The sequence below is a fragment of the Serinus canaria genome, chromosome Z (genome assembly GCF_022539315.1).
Source record: "Serinus canaria isolate serCan28SL12 chromosome Z, serCan2020, whole genome shotgun sequence".
In the NCBI taxonomy this organism is placed as follows: Eukaryota; Metazoa; Chordata; class Aves; order Passeriformes; family Fringillidae; genus Serinus; species Serinus canaria.
The window spans coordinates 12,661,079-12,684,600 of NC_066343.1; the positions used below are offsets into that span (position 1 = coordinate 12,661,079).

Sequence of the window (23,522 nt, forward strand, 5' to 3'; positions counted from 1 at the left end):
GCAATGACGGCCCGCAGTTCAGCACAGGATGCACCTGGGCAGGAGGAATGGTCACCAGCAGATCTAGGCCTTGCCATAGAGAAAATGATTAGGGAGATCAGGATGTCCCTATCTGAAAGATCTCCCTCTGTTCAGGTAATTCCATTGGATGGGGATAAAAGGGGCTGGACTGAGAGCTTTCAAAAGTTTTTACATGGCTGAGAAGAAAAGGCTTCTGTAATTGAACTTATTTTATCATTATTTAGTTTATTTAATTATTCTTGGTAAAGAAAGGTTCCTAAAGGAGGAAATGAAGAAGAAATGAAGGAGAGGTTTTTCTTGATGGGAAAGAGGAGAAGAGTATTTGGAGAATTGCCACTGAAGGCCAAGGGTCCAATGCAGGGAGGGGCATGCCATAGGTGCCTCTGTTCCAGTAGCAGGTGTGGGCTGTGCCTCTTTTGGGTGGGAAGGCCAAGGCCAAGCAAGGGCTGGGCTGCAGCTGCTGCAGCTGCTGTGTGAGCCCTGTCGTGCGTGAAGGCGCCCCCAGAGCCGTGGGTGGGGCTGGGCTGGAGCTGCAGCTCTCTGTCCTTTTGCAGATTATTATGCGTGTTGGCCAAAGAATGTCTCTCGTTCTATTCATGTGCTAACCATTGCCTGCAGTACATTTATGATTATGAGGCAGGGCAGACTACAACTGGGGAGAGGGATTTCTTTGGATTTACCAATACCTTCTTCTCAAGTGGCATGACTTTTGTCTTCTATAAAGTCAGACATAGCAATTTTCAGAAGCATTTTATTCCATAATAAAAGGAAACCTTTCAGGCTCGGAACCATCTTTAGGATCTACAGGGGTTCTGATGGCCGGGCTGTTGCAGAAGGGATGAATATTCTGGAACTGGTCATAGTGATAATTTCTTTGTGTCCAAAGACAATTTGCCGGTTCTTCATTGTGAACATTTACTTCCTTGGTGGAACAGAAACACTACTTGGTTGTCTGGCTTTTCCTGTCTTTTGGGTTGGTTTTTTTCCCGCTGTCCCAATGTCCAGATTTTTGCCACTGATCACAAATGTGATCCTGGGAATACCCTGGGCATAAAAGTTTGCCTGGATCATACCCATGGGGCAGCAGCAGAGGGTTCCGAAAAGCAGCACCTCGAGCTGGGCTGTGTGAGTGCTTGGCTGGGGGTGGTGAGACTCCCAGGCAGAAATGTGTGCTTTGTGTGGGGGTTTGCAGCACCCAGGCCTGGGCAGGGCTGGGAGCGAGCTCTGTCCTTGCTGGCAGCCGTGCTGGCAGCAGGGAGAGCCCCTGGCTTTCTGCTGGCTGATTTCTCCCAGCTCTGGCATAAGCCAGGGTCAGAGCGTGAGGGCACGTCGCGTTTACTTGGTGTCTTCTGGTTTGCTGTGCTCATGTTTTGTCTCAAAGGTCATTTTGTAAGAGCTTCAGTTTCACCTTGGCCACCTGAAACCTGAGTTTATAAGGCTCCTCATGGGAACCGTGTGGGCAGCGTTCCCTCCTCTGTGCTCCATGTCCTTTGGGAGTGGAGAAGGAGAGTTATCGTATCCCTGACGTGTTTCCAGAAAAACAGTGAGTGATCTTTGGTTCCTTTCTTTCTGTTTTTCTGCTCAGGACAATGTCAGTGTTGTCCCCGATTCCTCAGGAGGGGAGCCTGTGGACAGAGCTGCAGCAGAGGAAGCTGAATCTGGCACTGAGAGCTGCAGGAACAGTTCCCAGGAGCCTGAGGAGCCTGGTAAGGACAGAGCCCCCACTGATTTAGAGAGGTGTGAGATGGCTGCTCTGAGCAGGCTTGGTGCTTCCTGGTGCCTTTTGTTCAAATCCTGCACTGGCACAAGCTGCCTGAGCCCTGCCCTCCACGCTTATCCAGAGGCTCTGGCACTGAGTCCTCTGCTGTGGCAAGAGAGCAGGGAATAAAGCTGACCTTGGGGGAGCTGTGTCACTAAGTTGGGTCTCCCAGCTTTGTGCTGAAGGCAGTGGATAAATTTGCTGCAGGCTGACAGGGGAGGCCAGGCTGAGCGACTCTTGAAGGAACAGGGGAAAAAAAAGAGCAAAAAGTCAGGCTAGAAGTCCAGATCACTGACTCAATGTAGTACCAGTCTGCTGTTACTGGTGCTGACCCACCAGAAAAACAAGGGGAAGAACATCAGAGGCCACCCAAGTGAAACATCACAGTAAGTCCAGTATCAGAAGGGAAAGCTGGAATGAGCCCTGATTAGGGAGACCTAAGAGGAGAGAGGGAGTGCTTTGGATCCATTCCTTAGGCAAGCTGGTGCAGCCTGCAGGCCTAGTAGGGAGCTCTGTCCCTTGCAGCCCTTCCTGCCAGAGCCGATGGTCGAGTTGGAGCAGCTGCTGCTCACTGCGGGGGACAGTTGTTAGATGGCCCTGGTAATGGAGCTGGTTCATGACTCAGCTCCCAGCAGCCCTCAGCTTCAGGCATTTCAGTGAGGACTGAGGTCTGTCTGTCAGCACAGAGAAAGAACAAGGCTGGGCTTCTTTGTGGCTTGTGGGGCTGTGTGTGTTTCAAGCTCTCGTGGGTGCCCTTTCATTCAGTGTTTTGAAACACACTTTTGAAAACTTGGAATGGTCCTTGTTCTTATAAGAACAGGCTTCAAATTGCCAAGTGAGAGTCTGCCTTTCAGGCCATCTTTGACAGTCCCTGGCAGAAGGAGAATTGCTGTCCAGGGGAAAAGTGCACAAGGGCCAATACTGACTGAGCGTTCTCTTGGCTTCCCAGATGCCATCTGACCAGCATATCCAGGAGGGCTGCCCTGCCTTGCAGGGAGACAGAGGAGAGCCCGTGACCATCGGGCAGGTAGAATTCCTCTGTTTGTAAATATGTTTATAGATTGCTATGTTTTTATTTATAAATGGGTATAGTTCTATTTATAGATTATTGTTCTGTTTATATCTCCATATACTGATAGATCTGTCTAGTTAAATGTGGATATGTATACAGTAACAGATGTGATATAATTATATTTCCATATATGTAATTTTATTTACTGATTTTCAGAGTTAAATTTATATTTGAATAGAGTAAAAAAATACATATATGAAGTTATATTTATGAATGTATATAGTTATATAGTAAAAGAATATGAATGTTTAGATGTATACATTGATAGATAGATTGCTGTTTGCATAGACCTAGGCCGCATTTTTACCTCTCTCCCCCCTTGGCTGCCTTTCTCACCTCTTGCTTTTCCCCCTGTGTCCCCTCTCCATGTGATGGGTCCGAGCTGGCGGCCGGGCTGAGCAGAGCAGCACTTCCAGCCCCGGCTGTCCCTGGAGCGGTGGGAGCTGCCGCTGGCCCCAGGCACTGTCCCCTGAGGAGCTGCTGAAGGACGGTGAGACAGAGGGGGCTGAGGGGGCTGAGGGGGCGGTGGCGCTGAAGCTGAAGGGACGGGGAGCCTGAGCTGCTGCTGGGGCTGGGGGCTGTGGGGGCAGCCGAGGCCGATGGTGGCACTGAGGTGACAGGGAAGTGGCACAGGCTGAGGGGCTGGCGGGTCTAAGGGGGACAGGATGGGTCACAAGGGACTGAGGGGGGTGAGAGGACTGTGAGGGGCTGAAGAAACTGAAGGGGGCTGGGGGTTCAGCGAGAGCATGGTGAGGCTGAGGGGATGGAGGGGCCAGCAGGGAGCACAGAGGGCTCTGGGACTGCAGCTCTGGAACCAATTCCAGAGCCTCCACTTTTGCCACAGCTGCAAGGAAGACCTTGAGGACAGCCGGAGACTGACTGGAGCCTGCAGGGAGGAGCTGAAGGGCAGCAGCAGGAGCAGGGAACGGGGACCTGCTGCTGCCAGCCTGGAGAGAGCCCAGGTGAGGCCACAGGCCCGGGCAGGCAGGGTGGGGATGAGGGTGGCGTGGGCTGTGGCCGTGGGCACTGCCCGGCGGGGCAGGAGCGGGCCCTGCCCGTGCTGGGGCCGCTCAGCGCAGCTGCCCCGGCCGGCACAGGGGCTGTCCTTGGGCAAGGCAGCTGTGCCGGCAGGGCCCGGGAGCTGTGCCGCCTGTGTCGGGCTGCCGGGGCTGTGGGACTGTCCCACTGCGGCTGCGCTCACCACAGCCTGGCCCGCTCGGCTGCTTTTTCTTTCTAACCCTCCTGGGGAAGCTCTGAGATGTCCTCTTCCCTGATGGAAGTGCCGCTGCTGCCAAGGGAAACGTCCCCATACTCACTCAGTGTTCCCTTTGCTTGCCAGATGTCCCATCTGCTGTCCCTGTCCAGGAGAGCTGCTCTGCATGGGAGGAGGAGAATGAGGGAGAGGCTTTGAAGACGGGGCCTCTGCTTCGAGTGCTGTTTATAGATATCTGGACTTACACAGTAGAATGGATAATTATATGGATATGTACATGTCTAGGCTTCTATCTGTGTAGGAATATTTCTCTATACATGTTGTTTTATTTATGGATGTATTACGTATATATGTATGCATATATATTCATATGTTTTTGTAATTACATAAATGTTTATATATGTATCTAAGTATACATGTATGTTGTTATATCTGTGTTTAGTTCTATTTCCTTGGTTTACAGCTGTGTACATATCTTTTTATACAGATGCTGGTATAGCTATATGGTTTTTAAATAGGTATATTGGAATTTGTATTGGGAGATAGGTGTATTTTTTAATGTATATTGTTCTTTTTCTGTCTATTTATTGATATTTACATATGTGTCCAGATGTATAGCTCTGGATGGATGGATGGATATTTAGCTTGGCAGAATGGTGTTTGTATGTAGTTATAGGTAGGTTTGGTTTATATATCTACTGATATATATATATACATATTTACATATATATTGTATGTAGTATGTGATGTTTAATCTATATTTACATCTGTATATTGTTATACTTGTATACGTATTTATATATATGCATATATGTATGTATTCTGTTCAAACATATATGGAGGATATAGTTGTATAACGCTATTGATATCTTAGTGTAGGGCTATTTAAAGAGGGAATGCATATTTTTGTATTTCTATATGGGCTCTACGTTTGTAGTAACATGTAATAAATTAGGTTGGTAAAGGCCTAATTGATCTTTGTGTATAGTGAGTTGTGTATAGTAGAGATTAGCAATAAATCAAGTTTTGTTAACTGAAGCAGTATTTGTATATTTTTGCCTAGACAGGTTGTAATAATCTAATAAATTCCTGGTTTTACCCTTAACTGAGATCTGTTTAGTTCTGTATTGTCAGCATGGGTGTAGCAATTTGTAACAAATGACATTTTTCAGCTGAAATTGAAATTGATTCTTGGTGGATCAGCAGTGTGGCTGTGGCAATCTGCAGGAAATGCCATTTGTCAGCTGTGATGGGTGTTGTGTGATTTGTGCTACCCAAAGCCATGAGCAGATGGAAATGCTGGAGGATTTTGGCCATGGAAATCTCCGGCCATGGCCAGCACATGCCCCACCTGCACTCAGGCTGGGCAAGGGAAGCGCAGATTTGGGCTGGCAGCAGAGCCACGCCTTGGCTCAGAACTCACTGCAGAGGCCTGCTGAGAAAACTCCAGGACTCAACTGAGAGTAGAACTCCAAGCAGGAGCAACCCTGCAGGAGCAATCATTCACAATGAAAAAAAGAGAGAAAATGTGGCAGAGCAGATGTGGGATACTCTGTGAGTCTGATGAAATGCTCTGAATCGCCACTGCCTAGGCACGTCTTCTGGAAACATACTTTGTTTAAAACTGAACACCTCCCATGAAATACAGATTGCACTTTCCCCTTCACTTGCCTTGCTGTGTGATGGGAGACATTCTCTCCTTATCACTGAGAATTTTTGCCCTTCAGCACCTCCCATTAAATCAAAGATGATGTACTACCACTTGGCACCATAAATGAAAACAGCCCTGCCCTCCTGGCAGTGTTTGCAAAGTCTTCCCTCCTCCTGTCCCCACGTCTCACAGAGGGAACCCTTCCCTGCTGTCCAAACTGTGCCTGAGGTGAGTGAGGGCTCCAGGAGCTCAGGAGGGTGCTAGAGCACCGCCCATGGGAAGGTTTTGCAAGGCTTCCTCAGCACCAGTAAACTCTGGGTTTGCCAATCTTCCCCTGGAATACTGTCCTACTCAAGAATGATCTTGGAGGGCACTGTGCCTCCGGCTCATCAAGTAAAGTTTGTTTTCTTCAAGACTTGAATAGAGGAAAATGAAAATTGTCAATTTTAGAGTGAAATTTGGGGGTTGGTGCAGCTGGGTTTGCTCGATTATTTGCTGTGGAAAGTAGGGGAAAAGCTTTAAATTCCCAGCAGAAGCTGACTACCGGCCCCCATGGACCTGAATGGGGCCCAGGTGGGCTTTCTGCACGCTGGTCCAAGGGAAAAGCTGGAACAAAGTCCCCTTTTTCTTCAGATGGAGTCTGCACTGTTGTCTCCAGGGCTGTCTGTGGTAAGACACAGCAATCCAGCCGGAAACTGTGGATATGAGAGTTCCAACAGCAACCTGCTTCTGCAGGGGGAGGGACGAGGCCGGCCCGAAAGCCTGGAAGGTGCTCTGGGTACTGGAGAAGGCCAGTCCTTGTCCTTGTGCAGGGATGGCTTTCAAAGGGGACCTCTCACCTCGTGCTGCTGACCAAGGGCAGCTGGTGGCCTTCCACAAAATGCTTCTTTTGTCTAGCTCTTGGAAAAGTTCCAGCCGGCAACAATTCCTGCTACTCACACCCTTTTCCAAGCAGGAGGAATTTGTGTAAGCAGCCTGGCAGCTTAGTGGCAGGAGAAGAAAATACTCAGCTGAGTGTTATCAACTGTCTGTCAGAATTCACATCCTCAGCCCCTCATCTCTTCCAGTTGTCTCAGACGTGGAGGAAGCAGCAGGAAATCTCTGATCCTGGAAGGGAAAGCAGAAGGAGGAGAGGCAGTAGCCGGTCCCTGGGCCCTTGGGAGCAGTGAGAGCCATCCAAAATAGGATCTCTGCTGGGCTGTGGAGATAAGAGTGGCCAACCAGCAATGCTGTGTGTGAGACTGGAGCCATCTGTGAAGGTGAGCATGGAAATCTGACCTTGCAAAACAGAGAAAAAGGTGTCCTTGGGTATTTGCCAAAGCTTGGAGAGCTCTGAGCCGCCAGCTCTGAGTCTAGTGGAAGGTGTCCCTGCCCATGGCAGAGGGGTTGGATCCAGAGGTCCTTAAGGCCCCTTCCAACTCGAGCCCCTCTGTGAGTCTGAGTTACAAACCCACAATGACAAAGAAAGCACAGCAAACCTGGCCCCCCACTGTTACTGAAGATTGCTGCAGTCACTTGTGTCACCTGGAGACTGGTTTGTCTCTGGAGAAATTTTCATGGTCCCACAGAATTTTGATGTGACTTTCCTGGCTCAGGGCCCAAAAGATGCCAGAACAAATTATTTGCAAGCACAGAGTTGGTTAAGCTGCCTGTGAACCTGATGGGAGAAGTGTATTCATGTTATTGCAGCATTTACCCCATACAGGTAATATTTGGTTTCCATTTTGAATATGCAGTGTTCTTGCACAGTGCTTGTATTTGCAGAAATACTGGCTTTAAATCCTAATTCCATCTTCACACAAGGATGTGTAATCCATCAGAAATGTTTAACACGGAGCCATGTTAGCTTTGGGCTCGATGGTATGGGTTGTTTGAAGTGTTTGATGAGTAATGGTAGCTGTAACAAATACCCCTGTTGTTAATTTGGGTCTGTCCTTTATCAACCCTGTTGCATAGACATCACTTATTAACAGCAGAGACTAAATGAAATTCTTTCATACAGATGAGACTTGTGCAATTTGGGCTGATCAAAGAGGAAGTTTTCTGTTATTGTGAAAAGACATCTAGATCACTTGTTTGCTGTACATCCTGGAGGGGCTTTGCAGTTAAGAGTGAAAAGGAAAAAGACATTTCTCTTAAGAAGTGTCTTGAAAGAGCTTTTTGTATTACCAGAAGCAGCTACACTGATACTGACCTCCACAATTATAAATGCACAACAACCACTTACGTGACTTAATCTGGCCGTGATTTTTAGCTGCAATTCCAGATCTCATCAAACTTGTTGCTATCCTTTAAACAAGGAAGGAGAGCACAAATACCAACATTTCTCATCAGCCTTCTGGGTAGGAAAGACCATTTAATTTATGCTCCCTTAGCTGTCAGCCTAAACTCCTAAACTCTGCTGTGCAAACCTTAGGTCGATGTTGGACCTTATAAACTTCTTGAGCAGCAACTTAGGTGCAAACCTGCTACAAAACCCTTCAGGCACCACACTGATTTAGAGTGGCAGGACTTCACTGTTCCAGCACAGAATTTACTTCACTTGCTCCTGCAAGTCATTTCCACAGTGGAAGTGAAATCAGTGCCTTGCTATCTGCATGTGATAGGATTTTCCTCCTGTCCTGACAGACAACAGGGAAAAAGATTTGTTTCTATTATGCCATTACATCTAAATCCTTGGTTTGAGAGCAAAAGTAAAATGTTACTTTAGGAAGTAATTTTGCCTGGACTCTTTGGCATGAGGACAAACTGTGGTGTGCTGGCAAGAGCAGCACTGTCCCTGTGGGCACAAACCCCCTGAAGGATGAGCAGGCTGTTGTCACAGGGGCCACACCTGCAGGATGAAAACCCACCGTGCCCTTAACTCAATGCAAGCTAAGCACAAGTGATCCAGCTCCTCATCCTCAGCAAGGACTTGCCGCTGCAGAGATGTTACTGACAGACTCAGCTCTCGTTTGCAAGTGCTGTTGCACTGTCACACCATTCAACCCCCCCTGCCTCTCTTGTCCTTCTCTGTGTCCAGCTGCTGAGCTGCTGCTGAGAAAGAAGAGGCAGAGTCCTTCAGGCCAGCAGGGACTTTCCAATGGGCAGAAACTTCCTCCTTTCTTTGGTTTTCAGTGACAGCAGAGGGGTTTGTCTTCAGTCTCTGTGTCAGCAGGGAAATTGTGCCTGCCCATCACACCTAGGACCTGAACAACTGGATTTTTAAACCCAGAGTGACCTGATCTTCTGCAGGAATATGGAGAGAAGAGTCAAAAGGGATTCCTGGAATGTTGCAATAAGCAGATAGTGGTATTTAACATATATAGATACAAAGGCATACAAGCTCATCAAAGCATGTGTGACTGATGTAAACCTAGTTTAAAAAGATGCATGGTATTGTAATAAACAGTGAGGATAGCAGAGCACAGGAAAAGAAATTTCTGGTGGGAGGAACACTGGTTTTAAAGGTAGGACCTACTCATGAGAATTGATTTGTTCCCTCTTTTAGAGTACAAGGAAGTCATGGTGTTCCAGAGTAGAATCTGGGGCCAAAAGTTTGAGAAGAGGGTGTGATAAGATCACCAGAGTATTTTATCTGTGTCCAGGAAGAAGCCCTGCAGAGCTTGTCTTTGGCTTTGACTGAAAGTAGAAGCCCTGTTTTTACAAAGAATTTTGATCTCTTGGTGTTTTGGAGGAAGAAAAGGAAAACAACAAACCACCTGAAGCCTGCATTGAGGTGAGGTGTATCACAAAGGACCAAGAGCTCACCAAGGCAAGAGACCCTCCTGTAATTTCAACTGGTCTTTCAATAACAACAATAATTTCTCAGTACATGCTGATTTCAGCAGGCACCAGCAGAGTAAGTCAGATTCTCTCTTCTTGTTCTGGCCTTTCACATATCACTAAGGAAAGGTGAGGCTGTGTCATTCTCAGTTGGGTTTTTAATTCTTCAGAAGTCAAAACTGAATTCTAGTCAGGTTCATTTCACTGTAATTTACATACTCCTACAATATTGTAGCCTTTTATATTTGCCTGGAGATTTGAGCTCGTTCTTTGACAAGAAGAAAAGACTACATATGGGACTAATCCTTTTTTTGATATGAAACAGTTTTCAACAGAAAACGGGGAAAAAAGCCTTTGAACGCATTTTTAATTGGAAGAAAGGTGGCTGCTGCAGCAAATACTTACCAGGACAACAAGGCATGAGCTGTCATTCTTTATATTATTGTGTGTGCATGAAATACTGTTACTAAGCCTCTGTTTTCAAGACTATAACACACAGTGCAATGTGAATCTCTGTTTAATCTCCTCACCAGTACAACCTATGCTGGACTCTGAGAGCCCAGTTCAATTTACTTTAATGCTTCAATCATTCCTGTGAATATTCAAAAGCCATTAACCATAGCACTCAGTCTCTGGCAGATATTTGGTCTTGAAGGAAAACTAATTTTCCTTCCTAATTTTTTTACTAATTTTTTTTCCTACCTCTTTTAAAACTCACTGTGTTCAGTTACTATCAGGAGCTAGAAAGCCAAAGCCTGTGGGAAAGCGCTATTTATTGTAGCAAACATCTGTGTTGTCAGAAAATGTCCTTTAGATAAAATCAGAATTCCAAGGACTCTATCCTTTTCTTCTCTCCCTTTCTCTTCCTTTTTCCTCTTTTTTTTTACCTTTCCCTTCCCCTTTCCTATTCCCTCTTCACTCCTATGGTCTCTTTTTTTCACAGAGAGAGGTTTTTATAACCCATGCCCTTCAAAGGGATTTACCACCCCTTCATTAGCTCTGCCAGATGCTGTTTGAAGGTGTTCTCTCTGTTCTCTGAGAGGCACCTCTGCACCATCCTGCCCCTGCAGACGCTCTTGCTTGGTCGCAGAGGCTGTCACAGCACCGCCAACCACAACTGTGCAGCCAGAGCTGCAGAATTTGTCATTGCTGGCCTGAAAGTGCCAGCCCTGGGTGGAAACATGAGTAGGAGCTCACGCTCTGCCTCCCCATGCTGACAAATCCCTGGAATCCCTCGTGCTGTGCTCTGTGGCAGCACTGCCAGAGGAGGCAGAGGATGTGACAAATCCTCAGGGACACCTCGGGCTGGCTCTGGGCAGCAGGACCTTCCCTTGGCCCATGGTCAGTTCTGCAGACAGGTATGGCCACGCTCCTCAAAACACTCCTTGCTTTTTGGGGGAAATCCCTTCAGCTTTAGTCATTTAAGGCTCTGGAAGGGGCCAAAGACTCAGCCCTCTTCTTCTGATAAAGCAGGCGATGGGCAGTTCTTCAGCCCATGGAATTAAAACTAAATTCTTTTGACCTAAGTAGCCCCCAAGCACATATTTTGTGAGGGAATTACTTTCCCACACATAGTGCACTTTCCCTCTTTCACTGCTAAGAAAATCCCAGTGTTTGATGCAAACAGCCCCAGGATGTTTTCATGAATAGCTCAGGAAACAGCTCACAATCAACCTCTTGAGAAAAGCAAAGTGTGTTTTCTAATGTAACCAATGAGTTTGAGTTTTGAATGTTTTGCATTTGCAGCTGAGGCCCTGTAAGCAATTCTAATTGTTGACAGTAGGTGACTTATTTCTTTCTGAACAAAGAAATAAGTTTTACATGGCATTTCCTAATGGATAATGGTCATAAAAAAGAATGGATGTTTGGAGAGTGTGTTATTATAATGTGATATGTTCAAGGTGTGTCTCACATACACACACACACACACACATACACACACACACACACACACACACACACAGAGTATACAACATACTTTTGTTTTATAACTACATAGTTCTAAGAATTCATAATTTTATTTGGCTTAAAAGGTCAAAGACTCAGTAGTAAACACTTGTCTCACCTCCTGGACCTCGGTTCTGGCCATCCAGGGCCATAGGGTGCCACTTCAAAAGGTATTTTTCAGTCAACAATAGCAGACATAGGCCCCAAGGCACCAACCTGCTCTCTTTGTGTATCAACGGCAATAGAAATTAGTTCTTTCCAGTTCCCAAATATCAAAAATTATTTATTTTTGCCTGCAAACTATGATGAGTTTTGCTGATGTTTGTAATGTTTCACAGGGCCAAAGATGATTAAGGTTTCTGAAGTTTTACCAAAGAGAGATGCAAATGTCACAGCAAGCATAGTGTTATGAACAAAAAAAGGGTTACCCATTTTGTTTGAAAAAGTTGTAGAATTACAAGTTTTACCAGTTCTGGCAGAGAGGAGTGCCTTTGTGTGCTGCATGTTGTAATCACCTGTTAAGTATCAGGTCGTTAGCCATCTATGGTTGAGAATTCACTCTGTTGTATCAGCATCACCCTGCTTTTGGCCAGGTGGGAGGATGGCATCCCTCCCAGACGGTGGAGGGGAGGGGACCAGGAGTTGATATGCAAAATAAGTTTAGAGCCAAAATGCAATGGGGCAAGCCCCCACTCCAAATGCAATTAATAAACCCCTAAACTGGCGAGCCAGTATGGAATTTAGAGATCAAAGTGGTCTCTAGACATCAGGGGTGAGGTGAGAAGCCAGCAGAGACTCTGAAAACCTTAATGGCCCCTCACCACAACTTCAGAAGATGTTGGCTGGAGCCAGGACCCGAGACTGCCAGCCCACAATTGGGATCCAGGGGTGTGTATACCCCTGTGTGCTTTTGTAAAGATGGACACCTCCCACCCCCCACCCTGCCTCCCACTGCCCTGCTCCCGCTCCTCCCCCCTCCACGCACCCACCCCACACCCACTTGCTCTGTCCCTGGTGGACAAAGCTGCATTTGCCTCCTTCTCCAAGTTACTCCAGGGAGCTGCGATGGTGAAATTCCAGAAGTGTTGGGCTTCCCAACCTTGAGCTGATCACTTTTAATAAAGGCATCAAAAAGGAGAAATATCCCGTGCCCAGTTTATTTCACATAACAAGGGGGCAAGGCTGAATGACCCTGAAAAAACCCTCTCTTGCTAAAGTATCCATAGAATCACAGCTTGATCCAGACTGCACCAGTACCACCTTACCCTGTCTGTGAGCCATCCTGGAAATGCAGAGCATGCCAGCCCCAGGTCTGGTCCTAATGCCCATTCTTATGCACAATTGTGTCCAAAGTCTGCAGCAGCCCAAGCAAAGCTCACGGCTGAGCCCAGTCTGAGGGTGCCTCGGGGACACTCCACTCCTGTTCCAAGCACACAGGGACATCAGGTTCTCCCACAGCAGCAGGCTGGGTAGTCCCATGGGCCTCATCCTCATGCTGTCCCTATCCTGCACCTTCTGTGCCCCCAGCCCAGGAATGTGACACTTGGGTGCTACCAGGGACACCATTTCTGCTTTGGCCAGACACTGCAGCATCTCCAGGCTGCCCCAGGCTCTGTCCAGCCCCAGCCACTCCAGCCTGGGGCAGCTCTCTTACCAGCAGGAGAGCACAGCCCGGCTTAGTGCAGCTTCTCTTCAGCTCATGGTGCCAGGAGTTGTTTTGTGTGGGGTGAAGCCCTACGGCTGCACTGGCACTGGGGCAGAGGAGGGGACACTACGGGGACAGAGGCCAGTCTGGGCACAGAGCACTGCAGGGTCCCTCAGCTTCATCGGCCACAGACAGCTCTGGAGACAGCAAAAACCCCAGGAAAACTGCAGAACAGGGAACCAAGGGAATAAAAGGGAGCTTGTGGGCAGACTTTGAGGAGAAAACTTTGAAAAGCAACTCAGGTGGACCCAAAGCCAAGTAGGAAGGGGCTACCAACATCAGTGTGTTCCTTCTCCCAAGGGAGAGGAGGAAACCCCCAGCAATACCATCACAAACCTCCCAGCAAGAGAGCCAGGACACCGATGGCTCTCTGTGAGCCCCAGGCTGTGGCTTTGAGCTGTGGGACCTCAGGAAGGGTTGGAAGGGCTGGGACAGCACAGAGAGGTGCTGGGGCTGTTTCTGTACTGAGTTCTGCTGGAGCTCTTCAGCATCAACTCATCCTAGGGGTGTGTGACTGGCACAAAGTGCTCCGGTGCTAACACCATCGCTGTGTGTCATTGCAGTTCCTGCACATACTCATAGCCCAAATGCATGGCATTTTATCAGGCACTTCCTTCTTTCTTTTTGATACTAATGAATTTAAAGGGTTTAATGATGATTTTTTGGGGTAAAATAAAGTTGTCAAGACCGAAGCAGAAGGGCATCCCAGCATCCCCCATGTCATCACCTCCAGAAAGTTCTCTGTTCTCTGTGAAATTATTGGTTTGAAAGTGCTGCAGTATTTTGAATATTCCTAATCCTTCTTTCCTATTGGACCCCCACCCTCAAACTCCACCTCTATCTTACTTTATACAAGCTGTTTTTACCCTTGCCCTTGGCCTTTTTGGTGCTCCCCTCTGTACTGGGCCTGCCTTCATCCTGTTTGTTATTTTCGTATTAATAAATCCTCTTTATTTTTGGGTCACCAATCTGTGTCCATTCCTCATTTTTGATCTCCAAGTTTGGAGACCTCTCACCAATCTCCTGGGCAGTCCAGGGGTCTGTTCTACTGGGCTGGACCCCGAGTGACTGCAAGTGCCCTGTGCTTTTCACAAATAAAAGTAAAGTACCCTCCAAGAAATGAAACACAGCTATGCAATATATCCTCTGTTTCCAGAGGAAAATAAAAAACTTTTCCAGGCTGGGAAAATGAACAGGGCTGATTAGGGACTTTCTTCTGTCTGACACAGGCTGAACCCCTGAATTAAGGGATTGAGGCAGTAAGTGCTAAAAAGTGCTGCTGTTCAATCAACTTGTGCCCACATTGCCTCCTCTTCTTCTGCCTTGCTTCTGCTGGATCCTGCAGTCACACTGCACTTCCTGGGCAGCCTCTGCTCAGCAAAGATTCTGCTTACTCCCTCCACAAAGGAATTCAGGACAGCTCCTGCAGCCCAGGAGGCTCCCTGGACAAAGACGGGCAGATCTGCCTGTACAGCCACCCACAACCCAGACAACAGGCAAGGAAGCTGCAGGAATGTTTAATTTCATCCCAAAACAGGCTCCTTCATCTGCTCCTGTGAGTCATCTCACATTCTCCTTTGACTGACTTGATGGATTCCCACCAAGCACATGGGACTCCAAGGAGCCGCTCACACGGACACCTCTGCAGGGACCTGTGATCCACTGAGTGAAAACCCTGCTTGGGATGAGCCAGTTTGACTCTGCTTCACAGAGACTGCCAGAAAGGAACACCCTGTCCTTACCAGATGGGTTTTAATATTTCTTTTTATTCCATCTACCAGAAGGATGTATACATTTTTCTGGCCAAAGATTTCATCAGAGTCCCCCAAGCACAGGAACTGTCCTGAATTAGCCTGGATTCATTATCCTGAAATATTCCCAAAGATTTCCCCAAGGAATATTAGGAGGAAAAAAGGAAAGTAAGCAGAAGGATTGTGATCTTTGTTTTTTATTTATCATCCTTTTATGTAAACTGCATTTAGCTGAAAATGCTTTGACTAGCCTTGGCTTTCCTCATTAAGTGGTTCTCGATTTGCTACCACCACCACAACACCCAGGCAGGTCGTGCTGGTGTTCATTGTCATAAAGTTCATCACAAATTACATTCTCCTCCTTCTCCCCATTCTGCATGCCCACCATGAGGACTGGCAGCCATATACCTTCAGGAAATTGCCCTCATTGCTGGACTATGGTTCTGCTGTAATTTCCTATAGCAAATCAATAAGCACTTGCTGGCAATGAGGAATTCTATAAAGTGTGGAATAAAACAGAATTATTATTTCCAGTTCATGGCATTACCTCAATTTCTTTGGCAAAAAACAAAAAAATCAAGTGATTTGATTATATTACTTTAATTCTCTTTCCTTCCACACAGTAAACATGGTAGATAATATTCTGATAGAAGTGAAACAGGAGGCCCTGGGTGAGCTGTGGTTGCCCCAAGGCCGGAGCCGCTGCCTTTGCCCAGGAGCCACCGGAGCCGAGTTCTGGGCGGCCCGGGGAGCGCTCAGCGGCTCCGAGACGGCAGAGTTTTGGCTGGGTCCCCGTGCTGGCTGCCAGCAGAGTCCCAGCGGGTGGTGCTGGGATGCGAGGTCCCCCCGTGGAGGGGACTGGAGTGCCTGGACAGGCCCTGCATTGTCTGCCCGGAGCCACGTGGGGATCACCGGTACCAGCAGGGCCGGGCTTGGGAGAGCAGAGAGACATTCAGCAGCCTGCAGGGAGGTGTCCAGATAGGAGGGAGCCCTGGGACCCTGAAACGTGGCCCCAGAGACGGGGGAGCTCTGGCAGCCTGGAGGTACTGGGAGCATGGACAAGGGGGACCCATGGGTACCCCAGAGCCCTGAAACAGGGACCCCGACAGGCAAGACCCTGGAGCCGCTCTGGCACCAAACTGGGGAACCTCTGGGATTCCCGGGACCTCCGGCAGCCCAGACAAGGGGGATCCCACACAGGAGACCCCAAAGAGGAGAGACCAGCGTGGGGGAACTCCTGGGCAGGAGTGTTTTCGGAATCTTGGTGTTTCGGAGGTTTTTATGGACACACCGTACCTGGTAACTTCTACAGAGAGATTTGGGCAGAAGGAACTCCCAACCCAATATACTCCCATCTTACTTCCCTCCAAAAGAGGATTTCCCTTTCCCAAACCTTGCCTGGATGAACAAGCAGGCAGAAATTAAAAGGAAGGTGCCCCAGAACACCCAGGCAGGTAAGGAGGAAGTCACTGCCCCTTTCCCCCTCCATCTCCCAGCCCAGCATCGGCCCTGGCTGCTGGACAGCCCCACTGCCAACATCGTCCATCCAGGGATGGGTTACGGAGATCTCCTTTCCCTTCCTCTGGCATGGAGGCAAATCCCATCCTGTCCTCGTCCTTCCTCCCCCCAGACAAGGAGCTGGGCATGGACACCAGGAGGACAAATCCCCATGGCAGAACCTCATGGAAGAGGCTGTTTTGAGCAGCTCCACAGTGCAGGAATCCAATGGGGAGGAAGAACCCCAGAGATCTCACACAAGGAGGGGCTCCAAATCCAGCCCAGGGTGCTCCAAGGAGGAAGGACCCACCCTGTGCCAGGATGGCAGCCTGAGATCCAGCTGGAGCTTGGAGCTGGTGGTGTATGAGCAGCTTCCTGATGGAGAGAAGCTCTGCAAGTGCTTAGAATGTGAGAAGAGCTTCAGCTGGAGCTCCAGCCTGACCCACCACCACATTGGGGAACGGCCCTGTGAGTGTGGGGAATGGAAGAAGAGCTTCATCCAGAGCTCCAATCTGATCTGTCACCAGATGATCCACAGTGGGGAATAGCCCTACATGTGACTGGAATGTGGGAAGAGCTTCAATAACAGCTCTGTCCTCATTAGGCACTGGCACATCCACAGTCATGAATGGCCCTTGGTGTGTCAGGAATGTGGGAAGAGCTTGAGCACCAGCTCCTACCTGATCTGCCATCAGTGGATCCACATTGGGGAGGGGCCCTATGAGTGTCCTGAGTGTGGGAAGAGGTTTCAGACAAGCTCCAATCTCCTCCTGCACCAGCGGATTCGCACGGAGCAGAGAACTTTTGCTGCCCTGACTGCAGGAAGGGCTTCTACCTACACTCCAACCTCATCACCCACTGGTGCATCCACACTAGGAGAGGCCCTACAATGTCTGGAGCGTGGGAAGAGCTTCTCCTGGCAGTCATCCTTGACCCAACAAAAACGAACTCACCAATAAGGGAAGCTCTGTGAGTGACCCCACTGCACAAAGAACTTTGTCCTCTGCTCCAACTTCATCCCCCATCACAGGACCTATGTTGGGAAGAGACCTGGTGACCCACATTCCCCAAGATCCACATTGGGAACACACCTGTCCTTTTGCTTGCACCTGGCAATGATGTGAGTTGGGACCAAAGAACATGAGAATCTGGCCACATCCCTGTCATTATCTTCAATCCCACCTCAGATCACTGCCAGAGACAGAGAAAGGAGCTCTCTCTCTCTCTCTCCCAAGGAGAAGGTGTCTTTTCCAGGTGGGAGAAAATACATGATCCGGAAGAGCCGGGTTGGTGTTGTCATAGTTTTCCCTGTGAATCGTTTCTTTGTCTTATCCCTTCTGTTCTCAATATTGTTGTGGTTCCCAGTAACTTGTTCTTATCCCAGCCCCTGATCTTTGCCTTTTGTGCTTTCACACAGAGCCACTGTTTACACAGCTGGAGCCCTGATCAGTCTCCAGGAGGCATTTCTGCTCATCCACGCTGTAGTACTGTGGACTCCCTTGAAATCTTGGTATTACTGTAGCTGAATGAGGCTTTGCCACTGTTTGTGCCTAGGCTGATTGCTATCCTTTCACTTTCATAATTCACCAAACAACAACAAAAGTAAAGTAAAAATGGCAACTGAAAATAATTTAAGCAGGAAAAAACCATTTCCCCTAGAAATAACTTTGTCAAACCAGAAACAGAATCAACCTTACCCAAGGATTTGCTGCAAATTCCACCAGCAGACACGTATATATAAATGTTTGACACCCTAAATGTGTGTGGGTTCACCACTTTCCCAAAGTGATTTCACTTTCAATTGAGGAGCAAAACAAATTCATGCTTCAGCAGCTGGTGCATGGGCTGGGTGCATCAGGCAGCTCAGCTGCTTTGTGCAGCCAGCAGTAAGGCAAACTTTCTCAACAGTAGTTGCTTTGCTTTTTTTAAATTTCTTCTCGTGCAAGAGGAGACAGACTTCAGGCTTATGGCTTCAAGAATATTTGAGTTTTAACCACCTCGTAATTTGCCTCATCTGCCTTTTTATACAACCTGGTCTCATAAAACAGATGGATTTTTATTTGTTTACTGTGGGACATTAGAACAGCTCAACAACCGCCCCAGCATTTCATTTCTTCAAACAAAATTGTATACAAAACAAGTTCCATCAGAGAAAGTTCCATCAGAGTCAAAGCAAGTTGCTGCATGGCTCAGTTAAAATAAACTAATTTTCAGAACTAAATCACAAAGCTGGGAATGTAAATAAAGGTGTGGAATTGCTGTAAAATTACCTGGCAAATTCCATAATTCCATGATTAAGCATTATAGATAAATCAAAAGACGATCAAAAGAATTTCTTTATTAATCATCACCATATGATCAAAAGATGTTTAAGTCCTAGGTTTCCTAGGTATTTTTTTTTAAAGTTACATTTAGCATCATGCTTCAGGGGAAAATAAAAGCTGTCATGTTTCCAATTTAGGTAAAGTATATTTTGAACTGAAACATTTCAGTGCTATTTCTTTGGTTTTTAAAGTAGTACTGTAACTCTGAGATATTGCTATTTCACAGCTCTTAGGTCACAGTACTTTACTCTAATAGAAGTAAGTTTGACTTGAGACTGTAAGACCACTAGCTATTACAATTTGTTGGTTTGGGTTTTTGTTGAACACATAAATATAAAATAAAATAATAATAATAAAAAAATAAAGCCTATTTTCTTTGCAACATCTTGGTGTTACTCTGACATGTCTACCATGTCCCCTCCTGCAGATGCACAAACACATGCACAGATGTAAGGCGATCCCAAATTCAAACCCCAGTTAAGGAATACAGATTTTGGGGCAGAATGTGGAAGCACTACATCATAGCCCTGTAGACATAAACATGAATGTGTGTTGTAAACTCCACATCCACCGATGTGTGACTCTTAGCCAAGAATGATCTTTATACTGAGTTTTCTAGAATTTATGGAGCAATGACTTTAACATGGGAAGTAGCTAAGCAGGATGTTCTGACAGGCTTAAGGTAAAGAGGCTTATCCACAACTCCAGAAAGAAACGTAGTTCTAAATATACCTGAAAGTGAGATAAAACACAAACAAGGTTACATGTTGGGAATCCAAAGCGATAATACAACTTTTTTTTTTCATGAAAGATGAAAGAAAAAGAAACACAAAACTGGGGAAATGCCAAGAAAAAATAGGAGAAGCACATGAAAGGGGTTACTGCCACCATGGGTCCAGCCCTGGTTTCTCTATCAGGTGTGACCCCAGGCAGCCAGACCAGCAAGGTGGGGCAGGAGAAGCCTCGTAGGAGCAGCCGGGACAGCAAAGGACAGCAATGACAGCAAAGACTCCCGACACTTTGCAGACACTGCCATGTTGGGCCTTGTTTATTTAGGGGTGTCTTGCTTTAGGAGAGAAGGTAGCAATGGCACACAGCACGAGCACCCTCAGGGCAATGGCACGTCCAACACGCCCCTCATGAGCTCCCTCATGGCTGTGCTCTCTTGAGGAGTCCCTGAGGTCCATCATGTGTCCAACTCTGCTGGAGAGCTGAACAAACTACCCAGAGCTGGTGAAAAATGCTGTGAACAGCACCAGCACCAGCTCCCTTGGAACAGGAGGAACACCTGTAGCTGATGCTGAGTCAGTGCAATGTGCTCATGGGTGCTTTGGCAGCAGAGCCTTGACTTGGCACCGTGCAGGAAACGTCCCCTCGTCCGGTTTTGTTTTGTTTGCTTTTTGCTCCCACTGCTAACACTGAGCTGCTGTGGCTGAGACTGAAACATCCCTCCTACTCTGTCAGCAGCAGCCCCTGTCCAGAACTGGCTATAAAATATGAGCAAAACAGCTGGGAACAGCAATGCATGGAATCCTATGGCTCAGGAGCTCTTATGTCAGAGCCCTGCACGTGCCTAATGCTTCTCAGCACCTTGTTCTCTGTGCACAAAATAGTGATTGTTGGAGGTTTTTTGCCTAAGAGCTCTTGAGAAGCAAACGTTCTGCTGGGATTCTCATGAGTGTATCCGTTAAGTTCACTGCTGGGAAACAGAAAGTAAGGGCAGGGTAGCAAATGAGCTGGGAGCTGATCACTCCCTGCAAAGGGCTCGTATATGATGTGGGATCACCACGTTCCAGGATGGGCGAGCAGGGTAGATGTGCTCAAGGTGCAGCAGGTGAGGTTTGGGTTCACCCAGAGGGCAGTCAGGGGTGGTGAGCACTGGAAGATGCAGCTGCAGTCCCCATCCATGTCCCTTTCCATGGTGGCTTTAGGGTGTCTGCAGCCTGGATCCAGAGCGCCCTGGGGGCTCCTGTGGCTGCCTTTGCACTCAGGGTGAGGATGCCCTGGAACTGCTGAGGTCGGCAGTGGGGACCAGGGCTGGGGCTTGTGGCCTGGCAGGTGTGGCTCTGGGGGCTGTGACATGCCAGGGCATGGGTCACAGTGGGAGCTGTGAGCAGGGGCATGGCCAGCTTGGCAGCTGAGTGACATGGTTCAGCTGGCTGTGACATCACAGAGGACAGGTCATGCTGGCATCTGTGTCCAGGGGCAGCACCGGGCAGTTGGATTCTGGCAGCCAGTGAGTGCACATGCAGGGGGAGAGCTGGGCTGGATGGGGGCTGGGAAAGGTGCCCTGGGGGTTTAAAGCCAGAGTGAGAGCTGGGACCCTCAGGGCAGGGCACTGTCCCCAGGGCTGGGGGAAGAGGGGCTTGGGGCTCTCAGCGTGGCAGGTGTCCAGAGAGGCTCTGGGGACATTCCAAGCACCACAAGCTCCCTGCTTCCTCCCAGCCAAATGAGCTGAGCCCCCTTTCTTCCACCAGGCCATGTTTCCAACAGTGGCCTTCGTCCTGGCCCTGTAAGCCACCCATGCTGGGTTGAATTTGAATCTACCAATTGAAAAGGATGACATCAAACGGATGCTGGAGCGCGAGGAATATCTGCATCAGGAAATGACTCGGCTCCTGCAGGAGATGGATGACAAGTCCATCATAGAAAGCCTCCGCCTTTCCGCACGGCAGCTGCCGTGGCTGCCTTTGCTCACTGAGGCTCTTCTGCTCTCTCTGGCGTTCTGGCTGGTCAGAAGATGGAAGCATGGCTCTTCCAGCAGGAGGAGGCAGGAGGGATCTAGCAGTGAGGAGAAGGTCAGTGAGCATGAGAAGGTCAAGGGTGCGGACTGGGGTGGCAGCACTTTTGCTGTGCCCAGCCCATCATCACTGGGCACATCCAGGATAAGGCTGGAGTGGGCTGTGAGCAACCTGATCTAGGTGAGAATGTCCCTGCTCATTGCTGTGGGTCACACTGGACACCCTTTAAAGGTCACTCCCAAGCCCAACTGTTCTGTGATTCTGCAGCAGGGCTTGCCCAGCACCAAGGTGCTGCAGGAGCTGGTGGACGAGCTCCTTGGTGTCTGCCGAGTGCTGTCCCGGAGGAGCTTCATGCCGGAGCTGCACCCAGCTGTTGGGACTGACACCTGTCCTGCAGCCTGCGGCATCCAGGAGAACATCAGCACCTACCGCACGCTGGTCATCCTGCGGCCACCCCCCGGCCACTCCTTCAGCCTGGAGAGCAGGAAGTGGCCGCCAGCCAGGTGCATCCGTGTGGTGCTGGAGTGCCTGTGCTCCGGGGAGCGGCTGCTGGGGCACACGTGCTTTCTGCACGCCCCTGGTGGCCAGCGGCCTACAGATCAGGACTGGTACCTGATGGACACCCTCTGCACAGGCTCCTACTTGGACATGGAGAAAGTCGCCTGCTGGGTGCAAACACTGGTGCTGTCGGCCTGGCTGCTCCTGCCGCAGTCGCGCCACTGCCAGCTCACGGCGCTGCCCTGCGGCAAGTCCTGCAGCTTCCGGCTGAGCAGCGCCTCCGGCCTCCACTGCAGCATCGAGATGGCTCTGGCCGTGCAGCATGGCAGCTCAGGTGCCTGCCCTGGGCCTTGAGTAGGCAGCAGCCAGCTCTGCCAGCAGCACCGTATGGGCCAGAGAGCTGCCGCCTCTCAGACTCACTGCCGCAATGCCACTGCTGCTGAGGTGACAACTTTGCAGCCAAAAAATAAGTTGAGGGGGGTGAAGTCAACCATTCCTCATGGGACATTTTTTGGTATTCTGTTAGGATTCTTTAGTTCCTTTATTATGAACTCTGAAAAATACAGCTAGGTGATAATACTTCCAAAACCTCCCAAGGCAGAGCTGGGAAGGTTAACATGACTTCAAATATGTAGAAGTTTTTGTTGATAAGAAAACTTATAAATCCATAGGAGGCTTTTCTTCAGTTTTTTATTCTTTAAAAAAAAAAAAAATCAGTTCTTTTACAAACATTTGGTCTCCCATCAAGTCAGGAAGAGGAAGGAGGAGCTGGGTCAGGAGAGTGCCACGTGCATGAGCGTGGGGAGGGTCGGCTTACCAGGGGCTGGTGTGGCAATAAGCATATACAAGGATTGTTGCGGGTGTGGGCCTTGTGAACAGGCCCGCTGGACAGCCAGTGCTGTCCCTTTTTCTCTTTTCAGTCCCTTGTTGTGGTTCAAGAAACCTTTTAAAATTTTAAGAAGTGAGACACTGTTTCTCACAATGCATAAAGCTGATGCAAGATCAAGGGTTTAAAAGCCCATTTTGTGCATGAGCCTCTGGCATTTTGACACACACCCAGAACTGTCCCTTTTGCTTTGCTGACTTTCTTTATTGTTCTCAATAAAAGATTTATAACTCATTCCCACTTGGAGTCTGGCTCATTTATAACAAGCCTGGGCTCATGGAGAGCTGCTCCTGGTGTTGGGCTGAGCCTGCTGTGCCGAGCAGCCGCGGCCATGGAGACGCAGGCGGGAGCTGTACCCAAGGCCGGCAGGCGGCCGGGGCCGGCTCGCAGCTGCGAGGACGCCGGCAGGCCATGCCCTGAGGCCGAGGCCGTGGTGGGCAGTTCGCGGGCAGGGCTTTTCCGAGCCGGCCGCAATTTGCTGCCTCCCATGGGGGCCCGGCTGCGCCAAGGCAGGCAGGAGCGCGGCGGGACCGGCAGCGGCGGGCAGAGGCCGCAGAGAGCAGCAGCCCGGCCGGGCCCGCTGTGGACCAGCAGGGAGCTCCCGGGCAGCCCTCGGCCGTGTCTGTGCGCACAGGACAGGAGCAGAGCCAGGAGCAGAGCCCGGAGCCTTGGCAGAAGCCGGCCATAGCGAC

The 23,522-nt window shown here is 48.9% G+C and overlaps 1 long non-coding RNA gene across 2 annotated transcripts; it reads left to right on the forward strand.

Annotated features, from left to right (window-relative positions):
* Positions 1–2,725: 2,725 nt before the first annotated feature.
* LOC108963785 (uncharacterized) lies at positions 2,726–5,170 on the forward strand. Of its 2 annotated transcripts, XR_007780530.1 has the most exons (4): positions 2,726–2,807; positions 3,235–3,342; positions 3,697–3,814; positions 4,192–5,170. It is a non-coding gene; the product is annotated as an uncharacterized LOC108963785 (long non-coding RNA). The 2 variants fall into 2 exon arrangements; XR_007780529.1 differs by lacking the exon at positions 2,726–2,807 and having other exon boundaries at positions 2,814–3,342.
* The last annotated feature ends 18,352 nt before the right edge of the window (positions 5,171–23,522 follow it).